A 14,102-nucleotide genomic window follows, 5' to 3' on the forward strand; every position below is an offset into this window, starting at 1 on the left:
GAGATGGGGAGAGTGAGAGAGGGAGGAGAGAGATGGGGAGAGTGAGAGAAGGAGGAGGGAGATGGGGAGAGTGAGAGAAGGAGGAGAGAGATGGGGAGAGTGAGAGAGGGAGGAGAGAGATGGGGAGAGTGAGAGAAGGAGGAGAGAGATGGGGAGAGTGAGAGAAGGAGGAGAGAGATGGGGAGAGTGAGAGAAGGAGGAGAGAGATGGGGAGAGTGAGAGAAGGAGGAGAGAGATGGGGAGAGTGAGAGAGGGAGGAGAGAGATGGGGAGAGTGAGAGAAGGAGGAGAACGATGGGGAGAGTGAGAGAAGGAGGAGAGAGATGGGAAGAGTGAGAGAAGGAGGAGAGAGATGGGGCGAGTGAGAGAAGGAGGAGAGAGATGGGGAGAGTGAGAGAGGGAGGAGAGAGATGGGGAGAGTGAGAGAAGGAGGAGAGAGATGGGGAGAGTGAGAGAAGGAGGAGAGAGATGGGGAGAGTGAGAGAGGGAGGAGAGAGATGGGGAGAGTGAGAGAAGGAGGAGAGAGATGGGGAGAGTGAGAGAGGGAGGAGAGAGATGGGGAGAGTGAGAGAAGGAGGAGAGAGATGGGGAGAGTGAGAGAAGGAGGAGAGAGATGGGGAGAGTGAGAGAAGGAGGAGAGAGATGGGGAGAGTGAGAGAAGGAGGAGAGAGATGGGGAGAGTGAGAGAAGGAGGAGAGAGATGGGGAGAGTGAGAGAAGGAGGAGAGAGATGGGGAGAGTGAGAGAAGAAGGAGAGAGATGGGGAGAGTGAGAGAAGGAGGAGAGAGATGGGGAGAGTGAGAGAAGGAGGAGAGAGATGGGGAGAGTGAGAGAAGGAGGAGAGAGATGGGGAGAGTGAGAGAGGGAGGAGAGAGATGGGGAGAGTGAGAGAAGGAGGAGAGAGATGGGGAGAGTGAGAGAAGGAGGAGAGAGATGGGGAGAGTGAGAGAAGGAGGAGAACGATGGGGAGAGTGAGAGAAGGAGGAGAGAGATGGGGAGAGTGAGAGAAGGAGGAGAGAGATGGGGAGAGTGAGAGAAGGAGGAGAGAGATGGGGAGAGTGAGAGAAGGAGGAGAGAGATGGGGAGAGTGAGAGAAGGAGGAGAGAGATGGGGAGAGTGAGAGAAGGAGGGGAGAGATGGGGAGAGTGAGAGAGGGAGGAGAGAGATGGGGAGAGTGAGAGAAGGAGGAGAACGATGGGGAGAGTGAGAGAAGGAGGAGAGAGATGGGGAGAGTGAGAGAAGGAGGAGAGAGATGGGGCGAGTGAGAGAAGGAGGAGAGAGATGGGGAGAGTGAGAGAGGGAGGAGAGAGATGGGGAGAGTGAGAGAAGGAGGAGAGAGATGGGGAGAGTGAGAGAAGGAGGCGAGAGATGGGGAGAGTGAGAGAGGGAGGAGAGAGATGGGGAGAGTGAGAGAAGGAGGAGAGAGATGGGGAGAGTGAGAGAAGGAGGAGAGAGATGGGGAGAGTGAGAGAGGGAGGAGAGAGATGGGGAGAGTGAGAGAAGGAGGAGAACGATGGGGAGAGTGAGAGAAGGAGGAGAGAGATGTGGAGAGTGAGAGAAGGAGGAGAGAGATGGGGCGAGTGAGAGAAGGAGGAGAGAGATGGGGAGAGTGAGAGAGGGAGGAGAGAGATGGGGAGAGTGAGAGAAGGAGGAGAGAGATGGGGAGAGTGAGAGAAGGAGGAGAGAGATGGGGAGAGTGAGAGAGGGAGGAGAGAGATGGGGAGAGTGAGAGAAGGAGGAGAGAGATGGGGAGAGTGAGAGAAGGAGGAGAGAGATGGGGAGAGTGAGAGAAGGAGGAGAGAGATGGGGAGAGTGAGAGAAGGAGGAGAGAGATGGGGAGAGTGAGAGAAGGAGGAGAGAGATGGGGAGAGTGAGAGAGTATTTCTTTAATGTTCAATTAAAAACACTGGTTGAATTTTGGAGTAAACGAATTATCTCGCCTATGTTTTGTAGGGTGTTTTTGCATGCCCCGTGTTTCTATGACTCTCCCTTGAATCGACCCGTGCCACAAAAACTCCCCGGTTTGTGTTGTTTCCCTTGGACGGCAGGAGCTTATGCCAATAGTCCCTGCCCAGCCCGTCGATTAGCGGGTAATCCCACACAGGGAGACCAAGGCCAGATAGGTTTTCTCCTATGCCCGATGCGCAGCGTCTCCAGCGGGATTACTGTGTAACCCAGCCGTGACCGGATACCACCCGGTTGGTCTTCTGAATTATACCATGAACCACAAGCCCCACAACCCCCAAGTTCGGAACCAAGGAGTTACTATGGATAGATTATAAATGATTCAGACAAAATGAAACGGTTCAGGTTGGTCAAAGATCGATTCCTTTTATTACACTCACAAAAACGACAATCCCTACTCCTCTCGCTTACGGCAGAATGAGTAGGTGACCGTGGACACTAGCTTATAACTTTAGACTAAAATACCCACCCTGTTGGTTACGCCGAACCAACCCCTTCCCAGAACCTAAGCCTAGAAATTGGAAAAACCCTTCTAACTAAACCCCTCTCCCAGTTTGGTCAGAACCCACACTTGGAAGCCTCCTCACACACACACCTGTGTTAGCCTGCTTCTTGGACACTTGCAGTTCCTCAGCAGCAAAACACGTGGGCGGTCCTGGGGATTTACTAGAGGTGTAGGCTGGATATAATTACCTTGTCGTTGATTCACGCCGTCCCGGCTCCGTTCGACTCCAGAGACAAAACCGTGCCTAACAGAGGCATGTGATAGGGCCTAGAGAGTTACATTCAGGTGGTACGATGAGGCACTCACTTCAAGCGTTCCTGGAGAGTTGATGGACGCATGGTTACGCGGAGAACCTTGTTACAGATGGTAGAGAAAAGCAAGCAAGCAAGGCCTGCATCCCCAAAGTTCAGCATGTTTGTGCCCCGTGCAATAGACAAAACTTGCTGGGCGATTCCTGGTTACCATGGTCGCAGAGATGATAGTTGGCCTTGTAAAGTCTGTGGGTTGTGCAGTAAATAAATACACAGACTTTTGAAGTACAAACAAACAGGTCTTTACTATTCAGAGGTCAGGGCGAATCTGCCCTAGTTATCCTGTAACATCACTTATATACTGGTGTGGTCACTGTCGGTATTACCGTATACAGAAGCCAATCAAATAGTGCCACACCTAAAGTAGTTCTCTTAAAGGTGAACGGTTACACTCAATCGTTCCCTTAAAGGTAGACGGGTACATACACTACAATCCTCCCTTTTTAGCTTATTACTTACAGGGTCCCCGTTAAACATACATATCTTCAACTTCACATAACAATTTACAGATATACTCTCGGTGGAGAACAAACAATTTACAGAGATAATTCCGGTGGAGTCAACGTCATATAAAACAGTTTACAGATATACTTTCGGTGGGAACAGTTCACAGGTTCAGTCTCTGCGGAAACAGTTCATAGATTCAGTCTCTGATCTTGACTCATTCCGAACAGCATCTCTTTGGTGTAGCCGGTTCACATGGCTAGCGTGACTCCTCCATAGCCTTTTTCTTAACGTAACAGCTTGACCTTCCGTCCTGTTGAACCAGCAGTGCGGACTTTTACAACCAACTGGCTGTCTTGATAATTTTCGGGTTTTCAACTAATTTAGCTCCTTTCATGGTGTCCCGCCTGAGATGATAGTATTTTAGACAGTTATTATCTCCTGCTTCTTCTTTTTCTTTTCTGCCTTTTTGAAACTCTCGGAGCTCCTTTCTCTGCGGCCATCTGTAGCGCCACCAACTCTCTATGTTCCTTAGACCTTAAGTGCTTCATGCGGATTTCTGTACTTTGGGAGTTTTCATCACAAACTGGGCAGACCAGATCCTCGTAATATTCAGTGTCACTCAATAGGTCATGATAGTATTCGGGGTCGTCCTGAGTTAGGCCAGTGAGGGGCCCTTCTACTTCCTTCTTATCCAACTGGACGTTAGCCGACGGTGGTTCCTTCTCTGACCATCTTTCTTGAAAAGACTTCTTCAAGCATTCATATTCATCCCGCTCTTCCTGGGATGTCTGCCATTCCTTCACGCCTGGCCTCATTTGTGAGTTCAATACCTTCCCTTCCATCGGGGATTCCGTTATCAGGCTATTTAATCCTTCTACTGAAGTAGCTGTTTCCGCATTCTTCTGTTCCCCTTGACGTAATTCAGCATACTTTTGACATCCATGTGCAAGCTGTGTTGCCCCCTCAGCTCTCTCCGTGACTTTTGGAAGCTCCGAATTCTTTCCCTTTGAAACCTGAAACTCGTGTTCCCATTTTGGAGTCTTGTCCCTCAGCGTGTATAAGAGTTGGCTGGCCGTTAACTCTTCTACGGGGACACTGTGGATTAGCGCCTTCTCCATTTCATCCACCTTTCCCTCCAATGTTTTCACCTTCCTTTCCTCCGGTCCTTTGGTTTTAAGCGCGCGAAGAAATTGCGCCTTGGTGTTCTCTAACTCCTGATCAGGGGCCATTCCTACAGTCTCTGTGTTCCTTCCATTGGCCTTTCCTTCCACTGCCCGGATTCCTAGTTGAATATGTTCTTCAAGTTGTTGGACCTCTGCCATTGCCGCCTCATATTTGTCTTGGGTTTCCTTCAATAATTTAACGAGTTCTTGGACATCTTGAATTTCACTTTCTGCTATGTCTTCCACCTCTAATTTTCCATCTACGGATGGAATCTCTACCGATGAATCTGTCTTGGCCTGGAGCTCGTCAAACATTTCCTGCAGCCTTTGTAATTCTCGCTCATGTTCAAACTTTAGTTGTTCATATGCTTTCACTAAAACTAGCTTTTCGGAGGTTGCCGAGTTAACCCCTTCCAGGATTGTAGTCTGGGCCCGTTCATACTGTTCCTTCAACTTGTTACACTCTGCTTGCAACGAGTCGTAGAGATGAACTGGGATAAAATCCTGGCTTCCTGAAGATTCCTCTTCCTTTAGGTCGTTCTGTAAATAGTCTAGTTCCTGAACAGTTTCAGGGAGATGTGATCGGTACTTGGCCACGATGGCTCTATGGTCACTCTTTTCTCGAGCTAGCTGTCTCTGTTGTCTTTCCAGGTTCTCCCATTCAGTGTCCCAGAACTTTTCCATATTTTTCATCTCTTGTACGAGACGGTCACTCCACTGTTCTAATTGTTGTCGTACTTTGACATAAGTTTGAGTCCGAGCTCGGTGTTCTTCCATCGTGGATGAATCCTTAGCTTGAACAGGCTCAGAATTCTCTGTCAACCTGGAGTTCTGCTCTGTAACTTTATTCTTCTTGGTGACATAAGTCTTTCTGCATGTCTTTGTTTCCTTCCCCATCGTCGGCAAGTCCCCTTTAGCCTTGTCATGCATATTTGAATTGGTCTTATCGTCATCCATCTCAGAATCTGAGCTGATAGCTTGCACCGAATCCTCCTTCATTATGGCTTTTAAGTAGTGCCATTCCATGTCTATTTTCTTAATCCACTCCCGTCCTAGAAGTGGTGGTCCTCCCTCAGGTAATACGTACAAATTCATTCTTGGGTGTTCTTTCCCTCTATCTCTCACCTTGACTCTTATTTTCCCCATGGGGTATACATTATGCCCCGTGTATGTCTGTAATACGAACTTGGTATTTCTCAAAGGTATGTGAGAGAACAGCCGGTGGTAGTCCCTTCGGTTGATGACTGATAGAGCTGATCCAGTGTCCAGCTCCATTCGTACTTGGACTCCAGCTATTTTTAGTACGACCCAAATCGTTTGTAGATCAGTTTCTTTCCCCACATTGTGGATCTTCAGACTACCCAGCTCCTGGTTGTTTGGGTCTGAGTCTGAATTCTGTTCGTCTGAACTCTTTTCAGCCACCTTGTGTACCTTGTTGTACTTTTCTTGTGGTGGCTTCCGTTGATTGTTGATCTTTTTCCCGGACCTGCATACCTTCGCGATGTGACCCAGTTTGCCACATTTCCGACACTCTTGGTTCTTAAACCAGCAGTGATTCTGGTCGTGCGTGGTCTTCCCACAACGGTAGCATTTTGTTGTGCTCGAAGTAATTTGGTCCACCCCGAGTGCCGCCGCCTTTAGCTGCATTTCGGCCGTTCCTTTCGCTGCGGCTTCGTGTGATGCAGCTATGAGGACAGCCCTGTCCAGTGTGAGGTCGTTTTCTTCCAGTAGTCGCTTCTGCGTTCCTTCTTTGGACAATCCGCATACGAACTTGTCCCGCAGTGCCTCTGTCAGATTCCCTCCGAACTGGCAGTATTTCGCTAGCCTACGCAGTTCGACCAAGTATTCCGCATTGCTTTCGTCTTTCCTCTGCGTTCTTGCGTAGAATTTGAATCGCTCAGCCAGCATCAACGGTGTGGGGTTCAAGTGGTCCTTCAGCACAGCCACAATTTCTTCGAAGGTCTGATCCGCTGGTTTAGCTGGTGCTATTAGATGCTTCAAGAGCCCATATGTTTTTGCCCCCATCGAGTTTAGCAATGTTATCGCCTTGTCGTCTTCCTCTATTTTGTTGGCTTCGCAATAGATCTCTATGCGTTCCACGTACGTGGCCCAGTCTTCTATTTCAGAATTAAAATCGTTAATATTCCCTCGCTTAGGCATCTTTCTTTCTTTGAAGCAGCACAGTATTTCTTTAAGTATTATTTATTATCTTTTTTTTTCTAAAATGGCGGTTTTCCTGCGAAAATGGCGGTTTCCCGCTCTTCCCTTCTCTCTCTCTCTCGCTCTCTCTGCCCACTTCAATGGCAGTTAAGATGGCGGTTCTTTTCCCGCGAAAATGGCGGTTTCCCGCTCTTCCTTTCTCTCCCCGCCCACTTCAATGGCGGTTTCCCGCCTCTGTCGTCTTCTCCGCCTAATGGCGGCTTTCTGCGTTTCTCCCTGGTGTAAGGGGTACGCTTTCCCCACAGCGGACAGGTTCAGCCGCTGGGCTGGCTCTCGCACAGCTCCCCTTACTCGGCTCTGTCTTTTCCTCCCGCCCGCACGGCTCTACCGGCGCTGGGTACACCCCGTTAACGGAGGACAGTTCAGCCGCTGGACTGGCTCTCGCGCAGTCTCTCTCTCCCCGTGCTCGGCTCTGTCTCTCCCTCTCCCGCACGTTCGGCTCTACCGGCGCTGGGTACACCCCGTTAACGGAGGACAGTTCAGCCGCTGGACTGGCTCTCGCGCAGTCTCTCTCTCCCCGTGCTCGGCTCTGTCTCGCCCTCTCCCGCACGTTCGGTTCTACCGGCTCTGGGTACTCCGTAGGTGGAGAACAGTTCAGCCGCTGGACTGGCTCTCGCGCAGTCTCTCTCCCCGTTCTCGGCTCCTGTTCGCTCTCCCACTCCCGCACGTTCGGTTTTGCCGGCTCTGAGTACCCCGTTGGTGGAGAACAGCTCAGCCGCTGGACTGGCTCCTCGCAGTCTCTCACTCCGCACCCGGCTCTCACCCGCACGGTTCCCGTTCGCCTCCCCAGCCCTCTCGCAGACCGGTGTTTCCCTCCCCGGCTGCGGCTGGGTTTCTCCTCCCGCGCCTACTCGCAGGTTCAGCGCTTCGTGGCTGCGGTCGCTGCCCGGATTTTTCCCGCCGATCGCAGTCCGGCTGTCACCCAACGCCGTTGGACCCGACTTTTGGCCGGTACAGCTCCCCCTCGACCGAGGTCGAGTGCTCTGCCCTTCTCCTCCGGATACTTCTACCCCTTCCCCTACTCACAGTCTCTTCGGCCGCCTTGTTTCTTGCTGGTCGGCTCACTCCACACCGTGGTAGCAGGGTAATCAGTGCCTGTTGCTGATGAAGCTTTTGTTGCTAGTCTTCCAGCTTCTGTAAAGTACCACACTTTCTGTTGTTGTAGCCTCGTGTTTTCTTTTGGTAGCACGACGAGGGCGGTTGCCTCTCTTCGACGCTCTTTGTTACTTTGCTATTCTTGCCGCAGGGTACGATCGGACTCGTCGCCACTGTAAAGTCTGTGGGTTGTGCAGTAAATAAATACACAGACTTTTGAAGTACAAACAAACAGGTCTTTACTATTCAGAGGTCAGGGCGAATCTGCCCTAGTTATCCTGTAACATCACTTATATACTGGTGTGGTCACTGTCGGTATTACCGTATACAGAAGCCAATCAAATAGTGCCACACCTAAAGTAGTTCTCTTAAAGGTGAACGGTTACACTCAATCGTTCCCTTAAAGGTAGACGGGTACATACACTACAGGCCTTCCTGGTGATGTCTTTGTCCTGGATTGGTTACCTTGAAGAAAACAATGGTAGGCCATTTCTGTAGATGAGCAGTTCTCTAAGTGCTAACTGTTTGTTAAGTTCTTGACTGCTCCTTCATTGAAAGAGTCTAGAGATGTTACTTTTGGCCTGCAAACCTCATTGTCCATCCAGACATCCTGGCTCCATGGACAAAGGGTGGTTTTCCCCAAATCACACAAGTTCGAATATTTCATGACATCAGCATTGAGACAGATCCCATGGCAACCCAAAAGACAGACAGTTCCTGCTATCTTCACAGAAACCAACAGGCAGTCCCTTTTAAAGTCCAGAAGTCCAAACTCCATTTTTAAAACGCAGCCCACGTGCGTCTCCATTTTAAAAGGGTACATATCCATTTTAAAAGTCCAAAAATCCTTGAGGCACATGCATCCACTGATGTTGGCACTGGCCAAACCCTACAGTTTATATCTGTGAGATAGAGAGTCTAATTTCTAACACCTGAGGCAGAGGAAGAGAGAGAAATGACACAAATTGGGAGAAAAGCAGAGAAGCAAATACTTTATTTTAATTTGATTTTTTTAAGTTGAATTTTGAAAGCAAACAAAGTCTCTGAGAGAAACAAATTGAAAGGGACAAAATAGGGGAACCACTTGAGGGTGAAAGGTCTCTAGCCTCTATCACCCAACCTTGGGGGGAGCAAGTGGAAGTGGGGCAACTAGATGGAGAATTAAGGGTAAAGTGAGTTACAGTAGAGCAAGGGGAAAGGTAGGATACAGGGGTGAGTGGGTAGTTCAAAGGGGAAATGTAATGGGACTGAGGGGTGGTAGGAAGGGGAATGGGTAGTGGGAAGCTGAAGGGGTAGGTGACATTTGCCCCACAGATCCTACTCCAAATGTAGGCATCAGCCGTTGAGGACTCCGTTCCTCATCACACCATCCGCCAGCTCCCACCAAAATGGAAAAAAGGAAAAGACAGGTTGTGAAGCAAAAGAGGACAGAGTGAAATAAAAAGAAAAGTTAAGAGAGAAGCAGAATGCAAGAGGAGAAACAGAGAGAAACAGTAACATAAAGACATGAGTGACAGGTAAGGGAGTGGCTATATGCTCTGCGTTACTGAAAACAAAGTCACAAGATATATAATATAAAGTAATATATTAAAATCATATGTGCGGATGCACTCCTCTCATTTTTTCCCATTATAAATTCCTATATCCACATTTATAATGGCAACTGCTGATGTAAACTTGTCGCACTGTAATTACACCTCCTCCTAGTGGAGGAATTTATAATGGAACTAAAAAGGAAAGGGCAGAACTTATATGACTTTAAAAAGGGGACATAATTATATTTGCATGTATTGAGCCAATTATCCTTGCCCTCTAACCTTGCTTCACCTGAAGACTACTTGGTTTTGATCCCTGTGTGTATTGCCAGGGGAAATCCACTAGTACTATAGTAAATATTTTGTGTACACAGACACTTCCTATCTAACTCCCTGTTGTCATGATTTTTTGTTACACTTTTTAGTGAACATTTAGCATTGGAACTTCCCATATAAACATTTAGGGGGAAATATCGGGTCGCGCCCCCTTTGGGGCAGTAACTTCGCACCCCCGCGCCGAATATTGAATGGTAGTGCCCCAAGCAGGAGGCCGGGTGCTACTGGAAGCACTCCCCCTCCCTCTTGGGGCGCTCCCATTCAGTATCACAGCGCTAAATGCAGCAGCGCCATGCGTGGCAGCACGTAGCGCCACGGTACTACCGGCCTCCCTCCCCTGATTAAAGGGGCGGGGCCTTGCGCAGCGTGCACCGGGGCCCAGCTGGGCCACCAGGGAGTGGGGTGCCGGCAAAAGAGCCCGGCACTGAAGAGGAGTGCCGGGCTGACTGATCGTGGCTGGCACCCCGCCGGAGGAGGCAAAAGGGGGCAGGTGCTGGCAGGCAGCCCAAAGAAAAATGGCTGCCCAGCACCTGCCCTTTAATTTGCGCCGCCCCGGCCGCAAACACGGCACCCTGACCCTGTCGGACATAGTGTCCAGCAGTAGGTCAGGGGGCGCGAGCGAGAGGTTTTCGCGGGAGGCATTAGCGGTGCTTTGCGCCTCCTTGGGGTGCTAACGGGAGGCACAAAGCAACCCAATTTTCCCCCTTACAATTCAAATCCTGTACGGATCAGTTGCCTGCAAAATGTAGTTGCAGGATCTGACCTGCTCGTAGGTGGCTCGCGCTGAGACCGATTCCAGAATCTGAGGGCTCCAATAATCAGCCATATCCCAGACAAACCAGCCTTGAAATCTTCTCATACTCAGTTATTGCACACAGGTCACTCCTTCTCAGTATTGCAGTGTTGGTCACTCTGTCCTCCAAGTTGACAACCAACATCTTCCTCCACAAAAGAATCCAGTTTCTGCTTGTACCTTCATCAGTATCCTGCTCCCTGCATCATATCAAGTGCTGGTTGGAAGCATATAGGACACTATTCCCACAAAGGACTGCTCCAGCCCTTTCATAGAAACATAGAAACATAGAAGATAGGAGCAGGAGTAGGCCATTCAGCCCCTCGAGCCTGCTCCGCCATTCAATGAGATCATGGCTGATCGTCCAAATTCAGTACCCTGTCCCTGCCTTCTCCCCATATCCCTTGATCCCTTTAGCCTTAAGAAATATATCCAACTCCTTCTTAAATATATTTAATGAATTGGCCTCCATTGCCTTCTGTGGTAGAGAATTCCACAGGTTCACCACTCTCTGGGTGAAGAAATTCCTCCTCATCTCTGTCCTAAATGGCTTACCCCTTATCCTTAGGCTGTGACCCCTGGTTCTGGACTCCCCGGCCATCGGGAACATCCTTCCTGCATCCAGTCTGTCCAGTCCTGACAGAATTTTGTAAGTTTCAATGAGATCCCTCTCATTCTTCTAAACTCCAGTGAGTATAAGCCCAATCGACCCAATCTCTCCTCATACGTCATTCCTGCCATCCCTGGTATCAGTCTGGTGAATCTTCGCTGCACTCCCTCCATGGCAAGAACATCCTTCCTCAGATAAGGTGACCAAAACTGCACACAATACTCAAGGTGTGGTCTCACCAAGGCCCTGTACAACTGCAGCAAGACATCCTTGTTCCTGTACTCAAACCCTCTCACTACGAAGGCCAACATACCATTTGCCTTCTTAACCGCCTGCTGCACCTGCATGCTTACCTTCAGCGACTGGTGCACAAGGACACCCAGGTCTCGTTGCACTACCCCTTCTCCCAATCTATTGGCGTTCAGATAATAATCTGCCTTCCTGTTTTTGCCACCAAAGTGGATAACTTCGCATTTATCCACATTATACTGCATCTGCCATGCATCTGCCCAATCACCCAACCTGTCCAAATCATATGTTGGCTAAAGGAAAACCAGTGATGTCCCAGGCAACCAACTGACTAATAGCTAAAAGGGAGACATTAAGCAACTAACAACTCAACCACTTGGGGAGGCTCCAGAGAGAAAGGGTGAGTGTCACCAAACTATATCACAAGAGCAGTCAAGCCCACTCCACAATTCTGGACTAGAGTGAGGGTTGCAAATGGTAAAAGAGGCAGCCTGTCCTCAAACATAAACAGTACAGCAGGATCTAATGTACAAGTCCAATAAATAAAAAAGTCCCACAGAAAGTGTAGACAAACCCTCACTGTATATGTGGTCTAATTGAATATTGTACTTTGTTGGATATGATGCCTTATGCTGTATAGTTGCCGCACTGTATTTCATGCTTCATTGTATATGTGGTTCTCACTGTTTAAGTAGTCTCACAGTATATGGTGCCTCAATGTATATGCATCTTCAGTGTTTAGAATGTCTCACTAATTTTGGTGCTTCACCGTTTGTGGTCTCAGGATATATAGTGCCTTTTTGTATATGATGTTTCACTGTATTTGGGACCTGACCATATATGGTGCCTCACTGAATTTCTGCAAGGTGCTTCTATATAGTTTAAGGACCAGTCTAGTGTAGTAAGGAAAGATCGCTGGTGAACGGGCCATCTCCATTATCCTCTCTTGCAATGCTTCAGCTCCCTTCCTTCCAGCACTAGCTGGCTTGCCAGCCATGGTCAATGGCCTTTTCATTCTTCAGTGACTGATTTGGCTGTGTCTTATTCAAAGAGCAACACCTGCCCCGAGTTTACTCGTTCTTGTTTGCTGTTGTAATATGAACACATTCAGAGGGCAATAAACAATGACTTTGTAGCTTTTAATAGGCACCTGTTTGTCTCAGTTTCATTACAAAGTCAACACAGTGCAGTTCAGGTAGATTAATACCTTTTCCAAAATATTGTCAGAAGATTTCACAATTCTGGGGGTATTGGAGAGGGAGGAGGAGTTCAAGAAGTGAGAAAAATAATTCTTATAATGTTACTGCCAGTTTGATGGGTTCAGCTAACATTTCCCTTTCTCATGATATAGATTGGTGACACTCGCCCTTTCTATCTGGAGCCTCCCCAAGTTAGTGAGTTGTTAGCTGCTTAATGTTTGGAAAGGGATTATAGCAAAAAGCTTATTTTATCCAAATAGTCTTTGTTAATTTTTGCAAGTGCAGATGCATTCACAATGTTTGATACTGTCCTAGATATAATCCTAGATCATATTAAACTTGAACACTGTACCCAAGTCAAGCTCTATTTTTATTACTATATTCATTAATACATTTGTTACACATATCAGACCAATCAATATTACAAACATCCTTTGTACTGTTTCAGGATGACTTCCAATCACTAAAGCTTAAACAAACATATTGTGAATGCTACCATAAATTAAAATGTCAAAGAAATGAGTTTGGGCTGACTGAATCCAGTTTTATAGGCCTACAGAACAAATCTGCCCCTAACCTGGCTTCAAACTGGCATTCTCACTCACAGAGACCACACAACGGCTAGTGTGGGAAATGGAATACCAGGTTTAGGGCTGAGCATAATAAGATTCACTCTGCATCTAACCTGTGCTGTACCTGACCTGGAAATGCTGATGGAGCATAGTAGAGAGAGCTTTAATCTGCATCTAACATTGCTACACCTGACCTGGGATAGTTTGAAAGCAGAGGTGAGGGAACAGTTTAGAAAGTTAACAGCAGCAGTCATATTGTGGTGGGTAGAGGGCCTGAGAAAAGCAGTTGGGTGACTGAGAATGAACCAGTGCCCTATCTAGCTTTATCTTACATCTGCGTGTACTTCTTGCCCTTACCAATGGGCCACCTGTTGTCACATTTCTGCCACACTTATTGTGTCAACCTTTTACCATTCTCGATTCCTATGTCCACATTTATAATGGGTTTTGCCTATGTAAACTTATCGGCCTAGAAATTCGGTGGGCTGCGCCACCAGTTAGCGCCTAAAGAGGGCACTCAGTGGCTTTAGCGCCACTGGCCACGCCTCCCGCGATATTTAGCTGGGGTGCTAATGGCGGTGTTAGCCTGTTGCGCTGCGCCGCAACCGATGATGTCATCGGTGTGCGCAGCGCCCCGCTACCGCCCCGATCGCGATATTTGGTAGTGCCCGCCTCTGTAGCACCGTTCGCAAATCGCGCCCGGTTCACGGGGCCTACCTGTGGCGGGAGTGGCGCAAATTAAGTTGGAGGTGCGGGGCGGCCGTTTTTTTCGGCGGCCGCCTGCCAGCACCTCCGTCCCCGGCCTCCTGATCTCCCCCCGCGGCAGTGCCGGCTGTTTTCCGAGAGCCCAGCACTTCTCCTCGGTGCCGGGCTCTTTTGCCGGCACTCGCGATCTCTGATCGTGCTGGTGCAGGCCCCTCCCCTTTAAGAATGGGAGGAAGGCCTGCAGTACCGCAGCGCGCCGTGCCGCAGCGTGTGGCGCTGCGGCACGTTGCGCTGCGATATTCAGTTTCAGCGCCCTAAGAGGGACGCGGAGTGCCACAAGCAGCACCCCGTGTCCCTCTTGGGGCGCACAAGCTGAATTTCTGGCGGTCGCAACTGCTC

Source organism: Somniosus microcephalus, chromosome 15 (assembly GCF_052327205.1).
Source record: "Somniosus microcephalus isolate GS21.2 chromosome 15, FLI_Smic_1.0, whole genome shotgun sequence".
NCBI classification, from domain to species: Eukaryota; Metazoa; Chordata; class Chondrichthyes; order Squaliformes; family Somniosidae; genus Somniosus; species Somniosus microcephalus.